The sequence below is a fragment of the Zootoca vivipara genome, chromosome 1 (assembly GCF_965207765.1).
Source record: "Zootoca vivipara chromosome 1, rZooViv2.hap1.1, whole genome shotgun sequence".
NCBI lineage: Eukaryota > Metazoa > Chordata > Lepidosauria > Squamata > Lacertidae > Zootoca > Zootoca vivipara.
The window spans coordinates 74,897,316-74,912,764 of NC_142582.1; the positions used below are offsets into that span (position 1 = coordinate 74,897,316).

The window sequence follows — 15,449 nt, forward strand, 5'->3', positions numbered from 1 at the left end:
AGGAATTCATTCACCCCCCCAAAAAAAATATAGTCCAGCCCCCCACAAGGTCTGAAGGACAATGGACCGGCCCCCTGCTGAAAAAGTTTGCTGACCCCTGGTCTTGACCTTTCATAGCACTTCTGATGCATTTCTCTCCTGCTTGCCTGATACCCTATTCCTGGACAGCTCCAGTTCCCTCTGCGTCATCCAACCCAATCTGCAGAAATTGGTGGCTTTCTCAACCAAACCTCATCCAAGGCCTGAATCTAATTCAGTAGGCACAATCTGTGGGAATGTTGAGGAAAGTAGGAGAGGACATATTGATTAAATATTATCTCTCCTCACTCATGCTAGTGAGCAAGCAGCAGAGCACATTCCCTTGCACATTGCTGGAAGCAAGTTGATGGATTCATTAGAATCATTTAAGCTAATCCAGGCTTCCTCAACCTTGGCCCTCCAGATGTTTTTGGCCTACAACTCCCATGATCCCCAGCTAGCAGGACCAGAGGTCAGGGATGCTGGGAATTGTAGTCTCAAAACATCTGGAGGGCCGAGGTTGGGGAAGCCAGAGCTAAGCAATCCCATCTGGCTTGTTCCTGGTAAGTTTCCCCTTTTATTTCCCTCTTAAAAATAATAACACGACAGTCTTCTTTAAAAGTAAGAGTAAAGTTTACTTGCATTCAGTTCACAGTAGTATTCTGAAGGCAGTCTTGTGGTTACAGTTACATTTGTAGAGAAAAGAAGTCTGAGCTACGCCTCAGACTTTCTACCTTGTGACTTCCATCCTCTGTAAGGATAAGCCATGTGCTAAGAGCCAGAAGAGAGGAAGATGGCAAAAGAGCAAGAGAGTCCAAAAAGAGAGGAAGATGGCTGCATGGCTAGCCCTTTTGTAGGGTCTGCTAGGGTCACATCCATCTACCTGGTCACACACAGGGGGGGGAGGCTCGAGAGCAGGTATGAGAGGAAGTCCTCCCTGTCTGGAGCAACATTCCCCTGTGTGTCCACTCTAGGCAACAGGAAATGTTGTGTTTGACTGCTTCAGTGATGATACATCCCACACAATCAGACTCAGGAATTAGGTTTCTGTTGAATCCAGAGCACACCCCTAGTGTTTGGTTTCAAGTTAGCTTCAAATCACATCTTTGCATTCAAAGATTTAACCTGCACCTTTCATAACATTTGAAGCAACCTGGCAGGGCAGTGATGATGTGATCATCACATGGTCAGGCTGTCCTAGTTGACTCCTACAATTTGTGGGTCTCTTCTACTGCTATGTTCATGGCACGGGAGCCATTTACCGGCATCTTATTCCCATGCTACTCAGATCATGTGATAACATAAGAGCAACCCTAGTCTCAGCGGCCAACCAGATACCTCTGGAAAACACAGAACCAGGTAACACCTCCATTCTGTTATTTCGCTGCTGCAACCGTTCAATGAATTCCACTTCTGAACTGGGAAGTTGCAAATACCCATCATAGCTAGAATCGACCAATTTATTTTCCTACATAAATTTGTCTGATCCTCTTCTCTAACTTGAAAGCTGTATCCACATGTTGTCAAAGAGAAGGCCATAGTTTAACGGTATGATGTATGAAATATTTAATTTTCCCAGTCCTGACAGTTTCACTGGATTACTTTCGATTCTAGTATTATAAAGGGGGGGGGACTCTGTCTCACCATACATAATTTTATACATCTATCCTGTTCCTTCTTGGCCAACTTGGCCCTTCTAAACTTTAAAAGTCAACCATTGCAGGGAAGTTGCACTGAACTCCTTTCCATTTTTATTGCCTTTCTTAGACACCATTTTTGAGATATGGCAACCAAACGCCCTGTGCCACTATAGAGAGAGGAGGCCAGAAATATGGTTGCCATATTACCAGACTTGGCAATGCCATTGGTATAGGTGATGGTAGCTCAGGTAGAAGCCTCAGCAGGAGTTTATTGTTATAGCCTAGTTAATACATTTCTCTCCCATCTTTCTTCAAAGGAGCTCAAGGTGGGATACATGGTTCTTCCCCCGCTCTGCATTTTATCCCCACAACCCTGAGAAGCAGAGACTGATCCAAGCTCACTTCAGCAAGCTTGATAGCCAAGTGGTGATTTGAACCCTGGTCTTCCAAGTTCCTAATCCAGCACTCTAACCACTACACCACAACTGAGTCTTATGAGCTGCTCCCATGTGGCCCAGACCTTCAGTGGAATAGGAGAGAAAGATTGCCATGGACTGGTTGGCTGCAGAGGAATGGTGGGAGGAACCCACTGGGGAACTACAGTAACAGGAGCAGACTCAGAACCATAGCTGCCAAGTTATCCCTTTTTTTAAGGGAAATTCCATTATGCTGAATAGGCTTCCTCATGAGAAAAGGGAAAACTTGGCAGCTATGCTCAGAACCCAGGAATTGGTGGAGGAGGGAAAGGATGTGTAGCTCATTGTGGGAGGGATCACAGCTCAGTAGTGGAGCATTTGCTTTGCCTGCAGAAGGTCCCTGCAGTTCAATCCCCAGCACCCCCAGGCATGGGCATAGCCAGGGAGGTGCAGGGGGCAGCTGCCCTCCTAAATCAAGTAAATTAATAAAAATACTTAAACTGACCAATGGAGTCTCAGATAGCTCGGTCCTGCCTCCCCACCCCACCCCCCCCCCCCACCCTGGCTACGCCCATGCCTCCAGGGAACACTGGGGAAGGTTCCTTGCCTAAAACCCTGGAGAACAGCTGCCACTCAGTGCAGGCAATCCAGAGCCTGATGGACGATCGGTCTGACCGCTTTCCGGTGTTCTTAATTACTCTGCAGCATGTTATAGAGGTGAACCCTGCCATGAAAGGAGGTCTGGGGAGATACCATCTACGAGGAAGCCCACTGCAACGCTAGCATCTGTTTCCATCCCACCATTAACAGCAAACCTGTTGCTTTTCCTGTCGCTCCCTAAGGAGTCTATATGAGACCGACAGATCGACCTCCACCCACCCGCCCCGCTCCTCTCCAATCAGCGTTGCGCCGGCTGGTCTAGTCCTTCCATGCCGCTCCACAGCCCTCAACAGCCTTGCAGGAGGGCAGCGAGCTTCCCATTCAGTCACAGCCCGCCACAAAGCCCATCACAATTGGCACGCCGTCGGCTCTCCATCACCGAAGCCCTGATCCAAGATTTAATGCGTTTTTTGGAGAAAGGCTGATAATAATAATAATAATAATAATAATAATAATAATAATAATAATAATAATAATAATAATAATAATTAAAAAAACAACCTCTCCCCCGCTCCCCCTCCTCGTTGCAATTCATGGGCATGATGGCAAATGCGAAGCTACGCAGAGCTGCGTTAGAAGGTGGGGAAAACCTGCAATGCGACGGGAAAGGCAGGGAGGAGGAGGGGGGTGCAGAGAGAGGGAGAGAGAGAGACAAGCTCCCTGAGTTTCCTATTCAAAGTCAAGGGAGGTAAAAACCCTCCCCGCGGAGTGGGGAAAGCTGTCCTCCCCGCCCCTCCCCGGGAAAGAGCGCGCGCTTCGATCGTTTTTCGAGCGAGAGGGGGGCAGCATCAGTCTGAAGAAGCCCGGCAGTAACCTGATCCCCTGCAAAACATTAAGAATAGAAAGCCTGTCTCGCTCTCTCGTCTGTATCTCTCTCCACCGCAGGGGAGTTGGAGGAGGGGTCGGTCGTGGAAGGAGCGGGGAGGGCTGTGCCTTAAAGCGCTGTCCCAGCGGGGCTGGACAGGGTTAACCTCCAGATCCGCTGTTAAGCGAGGGAAGCGCTCTGCCCAGCGACCCCGCCCCCGCCAACACTTGCTGCAACGTTCGCTGCGGATGTTTCCAGAGAACAATGCAATTTTTTTAATAATAAAAAAGTAACTATATTTCTTTTTGGCACACAGCGTGATTAACCCTGCGGCAGAAGGCGGTAGATTTCCTGTAGGTGTTCTGTTTCATTAACGATCGTTTCTGCGTTCCTTCATTCGCAGTTATTTATTTTGCTTTGCCTGCTACCCGAACTTCAACGTCTTAGATGTGGAGGGCTGTAAATCTGAACGGAACCGCCTCAAATCGGTGCAACAGGGCAGGGTGAAGCGCCCTGCGTAATCCTTTTACACTGCAATCCTACACACACTCACCAAGGATCCTGCTGATCACAAGTGGCACTTCGGAGAAGGCGTGCCTAGAATTACGCTGCAGTCCTAGCAACACTTACCTATAGCTCTCAATGAGACTTGAGTAGGCTGTCGGGCACTGATTAGTGAATATCCAGGCTCAAACTAAGCAGGAATTTGCCATCCCCCCCCCCCACAACCGTAGACCCCAGTGGATCCAGGAGGGTGTGCAAAGAGACTCCAGGTGCCTAGTTACTTATCCCTCTTTGGACTGGCTGCAAAAATTTGCAGAAATCCTTGTATTCCATCCCACCTTCTTGGATGGAGCTCTTCTGACGATCTTCTAGATCCATCCGCCCCGCCCCCTTCCTTTCTGCAGATCGCTAGGAAATCTGAACTTAGCTTCTTTAACAATACTTTTTACCTACTGGCGCAATGTTGCAGATATAGGAAATACTGTATATACACCATTTCCCCACCTCACGCGCATACAGGGCTTAAAGCGAGGGCTTCGCTCTATACGCGATGAGCCCGCTCATTAAGGGAAAAGACAATGCCAGCATTCATCTGGGGGGCGGAGATGGCTTTCTCTTATCTGCATTCAACCCTGACTTTCATGCGCAAAAAGCTCTGCTGCAGAGCGCGAGCAAGCTCCTGAAAGTGGAAACGACGACACTCGAAAGAAAGCGGCGCGCACCACGCACCGTTCCCCTTTCCCTTTCCTGCCAACTTTGAAACTTTGCACTAAAAATGCGATCGTTCCCAACAGGCAGAACTGCAAGACCGAAAAGCAGACGCCCGCTGCATGCTTGTTTGTAAACTTTGGCGAGGCGAGACGAAGCCCGCCGCGTGGGCGAGAGGACGAGAGCGCGTTCCCTCTTGCCAAAGTCCCTGGGAAGGTGAGCCGCTTGCTCGCCAACGCCTTGCAAAGCGAGCGAGGTGGACAAACAATAGAAAACTCTGGAGGTGCTGACCGAGCAGGGATAAAACGGTTCCCTTCTTTTCCTCTGCAGTCTTCTCCTTTAAACTGAAATGCAGCAGTGAAACAAACAACGCGCCGCGCACTTACACACTCCCTCCCCTTGTTTAGATCAGCTGCAAAAAAAGGAAAGGAAAAAACCCACCCTCGTCAGATGTTTGTTAATGTTTCTCGGCGGCCACCAGAGTCCTCTTCTTCCCCCCACCTCCCCGGCTATTTATTAGTAGCCAGCCAGCATTTCACGCCCGCCTCTCTCGCCCTTTGCAAAAAATTCTCACTCACTTTCTGTGTGCGATGCCCCAAAGCTCTTCTCTTGCAGTCCGTCCTGCTTTCCTCGCCTGAGCAGCCCGGCAGCAGCAGCACTACTGCCACTCTTCATACTTCTGATCTCTCTCTCTACTTGGTGCTCTCTTTGGGAAACCTTTTTTTTTCCTCGCCAGAAACAGATTTCCTACATTTCATCAGTCCACATAGACTGAACGGAAGTTTAACGCTTACTTTTTTCTGGCGGAGGGAAAGGGGGGGGGCGTTGAAACAACGACACGGCAAATACAATTGACACCGGTTTACCCTTGAAACGCAGATATTGAATTACAAACTATTGGCAAGGACTTTGGGTTGAGAAGGGTCCAGCTCTTATTTATGCTGCTTCCAATATTCTGGTGGAGGGGAAGGAGGGATGGGTGAGAAATACCCTTTAAAAATAATAATAAGCAGGCTGGGGTTTATTGAAAAGCGTTTACTGCGACACCACAGTATGTTGTAAAATGTTGTGGGTTTTTTGAGATGGTTTAATTTTTTTGCTTACTTTCTTAAAAAGATCATTGGGTGAGAGGCACATCCCATCAAAGTCAGTGGCAAAGTTCCCACTGATTTGAAAACACAATAAAGTGTTGTGGCTGGTTTGCTGTAGCATTAACTTTCATGGGCATTTTCCCTCTTTCCCAGGCATCAAACCACATTAATCCACTTACACATTAATTCCACATACACTTTCTCTCTGCTGGCTAAAGACATGTTGGCGTGTGAAGTGGGATGTCCATGTGAAACCCTTCCAATAATTAACATGGTACAATCTCCTAGAAAGCTCTCCTGGCTAAGAGTCAATTAAATGAACAGCAGAAAGATTTGCACAAAAGAACTCCATAGAGTAAGGTGGTGGTGGTGGTGGGGATCTGTGTCCCTCCAGATGCGGTTAGACTACAACACTCATCATTTCTGACCATTGGCCATGCTGGCTTGCGGTGATGGGAATTGGAGTATATCCATATCTGGAGGGCCACAGGCTCCTCATGTCTGTCCTAGCCTCCTTGAGTCAGGCTTGTTTGTCTCCTGCTCTGCCATTCTCACCAGCACTCAAAATCAATAGCCCAAGACCATCACTTCACCTTTCTTCATGGTAGGGCTGCATCTGTAGGCCTCATGACTCCTAAGGAAGGAAGTGCATGCAGAGAACTGCAGCACTTGGCTGAATCCCCTGACCAATACCTGGTTCACACAGAACATCTGGTTGGTCACTGTGGTAACAGGATGCTGGACTACAGATCTGCTCCATCCTATGACTGTCCAGTACCTAAAACTATCCAGTCCAAAATACTGTCAGTGTATACTTGTGGACTGACAACTGAGACTTTTGTGACATGGTCAGTTCCTGGCAGGGCTGTCTTAAGCATATGCAGCACTGGGGTGCAAAGATCCACCCAGCACCCCCCCCAGGTTGCCCAGTCCCAGGCACGCAGGAGGGTGGAGCCGGTCGGCTGCCTCAGCGTCTCGCTGGCTCGGTCGCCCCCAAACTCGCGGTGCAGAGCCACCTGCAGCAGAAGAGCCCACCGCAGTGCTCCAACTGATAGGCAGGCTCTTCCCTGGACTCAACTCTCGGGCCCTGGACTCTTGGCCTAGCACCCCTGAGAGCCTGGCACCCAGGTGCTCCACACCCCTAGCGCCTATGGGTACGACGGCCCTGGTTCCTGGACTCCAAATACTCCAATGCGTAGCTCTTATGCAAATACTTGTAGTTACAATGGACTAATCTCAATGACTTTGCCTTAACCGGATGCTTGCTTGAGACATAGTATTTGCCTTTGGAACAGATGCATTTATACAACATCCCAGGACCTTTCTGAGCACATTTTAAACAATGTTATTCTTCAGAGCATTCTTTTAGTTGCACTGGTCCTAACTAGCACCAGTACAGCCATAACCAGTCTTCATGTACAGTGGTACCTCTGCTTAAGAACTTTATTCATTTCGGAGGTCCGTTCTTAACCTAAAACTGTTCTTAACCTGAGGTACCACTTTAGCTAATGGGGCCTCCCACTGCCGCCGTGCCACCACCATACAATTTCTGTTCTCATCCTGAAATAAAGTTATTAACCCGATGTACCAATTCCAGGTTAGCGGAGTCTGTAACTTGAAGCGTTTATAAGCTGAAGTGTTTATAACCCGAGGTACCACTGTAATGGAAGCTGAGATAGCCTTGCTGCAGAGGTAATTGCCTTGTGGTGATGGGATTTTAAAATACTGGAAATGTTGAGCACATCTTTTAAACACAATGTGATGGACATGCTCTCTGGAGCAGAGCCTACAAAATGGCACTGCTGTAATGAAAGAGACCTTTGCATGGCACAACTATATCTCATATGGATTGCAAAGCAGAGTGCCAATGTAACCCAACAATTTCCAATTATTAACAAGTCCCAACATTACCCAGATCTTCTTCTTTCATAAACAACAGTTTGGTTAGTAAAATGACAGCGTTCTTCCACATTTGGCTCTACTCACTTTTGTTGTGCATGGGTTATATTGCTATTACCGGTAGTGGAACTGCCCCAGACTTGATGGGCTATAAAGTTGCTGCCATTTAAATAAGAAGCTTGGTGCTCAGTAGGCAGAAAATGGGGGGGGGCACTTCGGTGGTATGGTAGCTGTGTTAGGATATTGCAGGAATAATGACTTAAAACATTGTGACTTATTATGCACATAGTGACTCTGCATACAAATTCTTCCATACCCTCTAGAAAGGGTGCGTGGAGCATATGCAATCATTAGAGCATTTCATCTCTTCAACCAGGCAGAGGGCCTTCTTGGTAGTGCCGCCCGCCCTGTGGAATGCCCTCCCATCAGATGTTGAGGAAATAAACAACTACCAGTATCTGACTTTTAGAAGACATCTGAAGGCAGCCCTGTTTAGGGAAATTCTTAATGTTTAATGTTTCATCATGTTTTTAATATTCTGTTGGGAGCTGCCCAGAGTGGCTGGGGAAACCCAGTCAGATGGGTGTGGTATAAATAAATAAATTATTATTATTATTATTATTATTATTATTATTATTATTATTATTTTATTGGATTTGTAAACCACTTTACAACAAATGCTTCCAAAGCATTTGTACAACAGAAATGCCAAAAGTCAACATATACAGTATAGCAAAAATGAAGGTCTTAAAAGCATAAAATTACACACAGAGTACAATATAAAATGGCCAAGCTACTGTTTAGGGAAAGTCCTCTTTACAATATATAGTTTCAATAACTGCCTAAAAACAAATGGTGCTAGGTGCTTGTCTAAATTTCATCGGAAGCTGATTCCATACAGCTGCAATTCCAAGAGCATGGCACCAAGCATGCAATTCCAAGTTCAAAATGAACACTTGCCTGTTGAGCACACTTCAGTTTTGGGTGTGAATTGTCCTGCTGGTGTTGTAAGCGTAATACTGCACTCTTTGAGGCTTGATCTGCAAACCAGTTTAACCCTAGTCCAGCCAGCAACCCCTGTCTACCTGGCTGCATCGCAGCATAGACCTTACTATGAATTCTTATGAAAAGAAATGGTGTTTGGGCTATTCACTTATAGTAGCCTTCCCACCTGGTCAATACGTAATCTTTCTATAACCTTGTATATTCTTCTTTTGTATCCAGACTCTTAGATTGTAATATATTTTAGCAGGAACCCTTTGGACAGCACATAGTATTTTAAATGTTTTATAATAAACCATAACTTCCAGCCTTAAGACCATTTTGCTTCTTTAGAGTTGTGTCTTCTGCAGCTGATGGGCTTGGCTCCAACGTTTTTACTATCAAACATTCAATGCAAAAAACACACAACAAACTGCTTTAAACATAAAGGATATGCTCAGATGTTATGAGGCTGAGTCTAGCCACTCCACCAGGCTCACATACTCCCCCCTCCTTTCACAAGGCTGTGAGGGGGAGATTAGAACCTCCTGTTTCTATTTAAGAATAAGCAGAGTTTAGCACATCCTCCCAACCCAAAGGTGTAGTTAATATTAACTAAGGAAAGTGAACATGAATCAGCTTCATGAACTATGGTTTCAAGTTGTCCTGTTTCCACTAACCATAGTTAGGATTAACCATTGTTTGCTTTGTGCTTGAACAACACATGGCAAACTGTAACTAACAAATAACAGGAAAGGCTTCTGAACTCCTTACAGCCTCACCAGATGAGGAAGGGGAAATATGTGAGCCGGGAGGGAGGCTAGGCTTTTTGTCATAACATTAAACTATGGTTTAGTATTACATCCAAACCACCGTTTTCAGTTAAGAATCAAATACGTGACTAGATCACACAATTAATCCATTTTATTTTTAATACATCAGCAACTAAAACCATCTTCTATAACATAAAACAATGACTGCCACTGTCGTGGTCACCTTGACCTGTGCAGGACCCCCGGATGTTTTACGGTCTATTGATGCCTGCACAAACGACCTTTGGTATCACCACTGCCACCAACCAGTAAATTGGACTGGTACCCGATCACTACTCCAGACAAGGATGTTGTTGAATAAAAATAGTTTCTTTATTTAAAGTACAAATGCGTGTGGTTTCAATAATAACGTTTGTTAACTTCTTATAACAGTTTCTCCTATACCAGCCTATTACCGCTAACTATATTACCGGCCTATTACTGCTAAAGTCCACTAATTTATTCTGTCTAACACCTTATCATTGCTGAACAATAAACCACTAATGCCTCCCCTCAGATTCTAAACCCAGCTCAAACCTGACTCCACTCACACCAACTCTCCACCACTGTTTAACTCCCCTCTTCCCCCTCCAGGGTGGGTTTATATAGCCAGCCTAAGCCCGCCCCCTTGGGTTCCATCTGTCCTCAACTGTTAACCCTTTCAAACTCGGGCCGGATTTAGGGTGACCGTTACAGCCACTAACAAAATTAACCTAGTTACAGGTGGTAGCCATGTTGGTCTGGTATAGTCGAAACAAAATTAAAAAATTAAAAAATTCCTTCCAGTAGCACCTTAGAGAGCAACTAAGTTTGTCATTGGTATGAGCTTTTGTGTGCATGCACTCCTTCTCACTATATGTGAGGATCTGGTGACTTCTGTTTCAGTGTATCTGAAGAAATGTGCATGCACACGAAAGCTCATACCAGTGACAAATGTAGTTGGTTTCTAAGGTGCTACTGGAAGGGAAATTAACATAATTACTTTCTTGCAATGGCCCCAACACATGCAAACAGACTTGAAGTAACCCAGACAGATTGCAGACCCCACCTCCTCTGTTTAATTGTCTCCTTTTTGCTGCACAAGAAGTTTGTTCCGTGCAAGAGATCAGCTTCAGGTGTTTTGCACTGCAACTCCCATCAGCCCCAGTCAACATGGGAGTTGTAGAGGGCTGATGGGAGCTATAATCCAAAACGTCTGGAGGGCACCAGGTTGGCAAAGGCTGCATAGATAAAATAGAATTTGCTTTTTCTACCATACTTCTTCCCTGATGCCTGAAGCCAGACTAATTGAAGCCATTCCTCCAAAATCCACATGCAAATAAACTGACAGCTGCCTTGGGGACAGAAACATGGGTTGTACCACCTTAGCAGAACTGGAGGAAATTGCTTTTGGTAATACTTGGAGAAGAACTTAGTCCATCCACTGGCACTAGTCATATTCCTCCTTGCTATCTATATATTGCTGGTAAATGGTCTTTTAAACTTGATTCTGTACGCTTTGAAGTACACAGGATCAAGAAAATCCAAAATTTTCCAGAAAATGCATGACTTCATACTTTGCTCAAGAAAAACCCTGCATTTGGAATGAATCTCTGAACTTATTCCAGATTCCAGGCTATAAACTAGCCAGTTATGTATATGTGTATTTAACTGTAGAGCACGTTTTTAAAAAGCTGGGAAGGTTCTGCAGCCACATACACACTCCCCCTTAAAATGGTGGATAATGCGTGCCTTAAACAATGGTCCAAGACATATGGCTGAGAGCAGAACATGCCAAATGGTCTATATTTAGTTAGTCTGTACTCCCCCCCCCTTGCATGTGATACATTTACTGAGGTTTTATTCTTGCTTTTGCTGAGCAGCCATCAAATGCTAATGCATTCTGCAAAATATAGCTTAACAAAGGCTAGTAAATCTGCACAACTCAGAGCAAACCCTATAGAAGAAGGCCTGGTTAGGCCCAACTGCCAAACATACAGCTGAAATCTACATTATAAGCTACAAATAATGGAGGGATTTGTACTTCAAACAAGGTTTGCGCCTTTTCTGTTTCACACTTGTGATTGAATTTTGTCTCCAAGTTTGGCGACTCTTCAAAGGACAGCTTTTAATAAGGTTTGCAGAGGAAATATTAAAAAAAAATTATTTAAGATGCTAACGTCTTGCCTTACATTTCCAGGGTCCCTCATGATCAACCCCAACATTTTAAAATTTAAGAATAGGAGGGTTATTGTTACTGAGTTGGTCCTAGAGAGCCACTGATAAAACATTGGCCTAGCCTCTAAAAAAGGGAAAGGTAAAGGACCCCTGACAGTTAAGTCCAGTCATAGATGACTCTGAGGTTGCGGCGCTCATCTCACTTTACAGGCCGAGGGAGCTGGTGTTTTGTCCGCAGACAGTTTTTCCGGGTCATGTGGCCAGCATGACTAAGCCGCTTCTGGCTCAACGGAACACCGAAACCAGAGCAGCGCATGGAAACGCTGTTTATCTTCCCGCCGGAGCAGTACCTATTTATCTACTTGCATTTTTTGGCGTGCTTTCGAACTGCTAGGTTGGCAGGAGCTGGGACTGAGCAACAGCAGCTCACCCCATCACCGGTATTCGAATCGCTGACCTTGTGATTGGCAAGCCCAAGAGGCTCAATGGTTTAGACCACAGCGCCATCCACGTCCCATGACCTAGCCTCTACCACACTACAAGTCAAGTCCTTTGTTTTTTAATGCAGAGGTTTTTCTTTCATTGAAGAGTGTATACTTCCCTGAATTAAGAGACCCTGCAGACAGCAGAACACTGTCCTCGGAGTGGCCAACCAGAATCCACCAGGAAGTTCACAAACAGGACCAGAATGCAATAGCACTCTTCCCCTCCTGGGGCTTCCAACAGCTGGTATTCAGAAGCACGCTTCCTCAGACAGTAGGGGTAGAGCATAGCTCAGGGTTAGTAGCCAGTGATAATAAAAAGAGGTTTGTTATAATGCCAATTAACATTGTTACTGTACATTGAATAGGGAGCACAAGAAGTACAATTCTCCAATGGGAAGCTGGCCAGGAATGCCTCATTTGTGGCTAAAGGTAAAGTTAAAGGGACCCCTGACCCTTAGGTCCAGTCGTGACCGACTCTGGGGTTGTGGTGCTCATCTCACGTTATTGGCCGAGGGAGCTGGCATACAGCTTCCAGGTCATGTGGCCAGCATGACAAAGCCGCTTCTGGCGATCCAGAGCAGCACACGGAAACGCCGTTTACCTCCCCGCTGTACCTATTTATCTACTTGCACTTTGACATGCTTTCAAACTGCTAGGTTGGCAGGAGCTGGGACCGAGCAACGGGAGCTCACCCCATCGCAGGGATTCGAACCGCCGATCGGCAAGCCCTAGGCTCTGTGGTTTAACCCATAGCGCCACCTGTGTCCCCTCTCATTTGTGGCTAGTTTTGCCTTATTTCAGTCACTCATTTGAAAAGGGAGGGAGGGGAGCCACTATAGGTTGAAGCAGTTTGTACATCTGCACTTTGGGGGTCAGCTGTGCTCATCCATGTGCCTGATATCCTATAGAAAAACCAATATGGATGTACTCCCTAGTGCCACTGGATTGCAGCTTTTCTCTGTCTAGCAGTTCCGTCTTGAACTTTTGTGCCAGTGGACTTGTTTACCCATTTAAGGAGATGTGATGTGTGATGCCCCCTTGATATTGTGGACTACAACTCCCAAAAGCGCCAGGCAGGGTAGTCAATAGTCAGAGGTTATGGAAGTTGTAGTCCAAAACATCTAGAGCAGCACCATTTTGGTTATCCATGTGCTAGACTGGCAATGGTCTAAACCCGTAGGATTGCAAGGCTCAGGTTTGAAGAAAACCCTCCTTTTCTACATGAATATTCTGAGGCAACTGGGAAGCCAGAAGAGCAGCTGAGACATTGGAATGGAAAGAGGCTCAAGACTGTCCTTGGATCAGGGCTATTCATGCCTTGTGGGCCCAGGTGCAGAGCAGCCATAGGCAGGGAGGGGGCTGTGTATAATAGAATAAAAATGAGATACAGGACAGCGGTATTGGGACTACCACAACTTTATGGACTACTGATGTCAGCAGGTTCTGGCATAGGCATTGGGTGTGTATCCTGAAATCAAGCAGTCCATCTGCTGGTTGTTAATTGGTAGGGTTGGCCAAGATTAAGGGGCACGCTATGGTGTGTTTCATATCTGGGCTATCCCCAAGTTCACCATTCCGGGTACTATGGCCCATCAGCCTCCAATCTGGGTGTCTGGACAAGAAGCACCTGTCACAGCAACTGGCCTATAGTTGAATTAATGCAAAATTTAAATCTTCTCCGTCACTAAAATTGGGAAGGGTGCCATCATAAATCCAAGAGAACAATGTAGGGTTAGCTACAGCTCCTATTTTCCCTTTTGTGTTATTGTTTTACAACTGAATGAATTACTTTTTCCACTTCCCATTCATAAAAGCCTTCCTTTCTTGTATTTGTATTTTTCTAAATGATGTTGATTATGAGTGATGCATGGAAGTTCTAAGAAGGCATGAGATGCACAGAAGAGAAAATAATTAGAATGAAAGTTGTGGAAATCAAACAAGAAAAAGCTCCTATACCGTAATATCTTACCCTTACACATAGCAAACCTGCAACAGTGGTAACTCTGCATAGTTTATGATGTTGTACTGATCTGACTGACATTTGATCCCTTTCCTAGAATCTATTTGTTGAATCAGTATGAGTCTGGGCATTGCGTTGTTTTATTTTCATTTATTTGTACTTTATTAGCTCCCATTACAGAGTAAAAAACAAAAGCAAAGCACCATACTCCTACAACCATGTTGACATTCATTTAAACAGTACTTTAATACAAACGGAAAGCAGAACAGTCATAAAATAGCACAGAATAAAGAAGAAAAGATTATTCATGCCAAAAGCAGATGGAAAAAGAAATACTTGGAGTTGGCTACAAAGGGCCTGCAGCAAGGAAGAGTCCAGGTAGATGAGCCTTCAGATGTTTAGGACTACAACTCCCATCAGCCCCAGGCAACATGGGACTTGTAGCTCAAAATGTCTGGAGGACACCCATGGGGAGAGACTAAGGTAGATATTTCTAGGAAGGGGGCTGAGGGGGTAGATACCATCACTGAGAAGGCTCTAACTTATATCCCTGATAATCTAACCAGCGGAGGCTGGTCCGTTAGGTTAAATGGGGCATTGCCCAAGCAACTTCAATCTGCCCCCAGCCAGCCTCCATCTGTCTGCCTTCTTGCAACCTCTTCATTGGCTCTGGCTCCACCAACTGTTGGTCTCCATGTCTTCAACTCTTCCGGTCCCAAGGGACACCAGCCAGCACTGAATCTCACCTGTCTTCTAATATAAAGTCAGTGTAATCATTTCTCTTGAACCACCTGGGGAAATGATCACATGATTTATGACAGCCTATGCTACACTTTCTTTTTTAAAAAAACGACAGCTGATTTGCCAACCTTCAATCCCTTCTCATGTGTTCTCTCCTCACAACATGGGAACAGGCATCCTGGCCGATCTTCTAGCGTTCTTTGGATTACTGGCATGATGTATATGAAGTGCTTCGAAAACTTGAAATATGCTGCACATAAACACTAAGAGTGATTCTGTTTCACAATCATATTGTTGCATTATCTAAGACTCAGAGCAACTGCTTTTCTTAAAAAAAGCAATAAACTACAGTACTCCTTTAAAAGCACACAAGAAAGGATACAAAGAAAAGAAAGCCTGAAAACATTACCATTCTAGAAGAATGCAATTTTTAAAGACTCGTAGAAAGCAAAGTAAAGCCCAGTCAGCTTGCCCATCTGCACTTCCTTTATCTATAATCCCACATTTCTGCTTTTTATGTTACTATACAGTCTCTTCCTTGCAGGATACAAATCTAAGTTTCTCATAAACTC

General features: G+C 45.4%; 1 protein-coding gene across 1 annotated transcript in view; it reads right to left on the reverse strand.

The window, feature by feature from the left end:
- Window positions 1-5,528, reverse strand: part of GAS2 (growth arrest specific 2) — a 119,773-nt gene extending 114,245 nt beyond the window's left edge. The window contains exon 1 of the mRNA XM_035117548.3: window positions 5,330-5,528. The gene's annotated coding sequence lies outside the window, so the exon portion shown is untranslated. The remainder of the gene's footprint in view (window positions 1-5,329) is intronic.
- Between the last annotated feature and the right edge of the window lie 9,921 nt (window positions 5,529-15,449).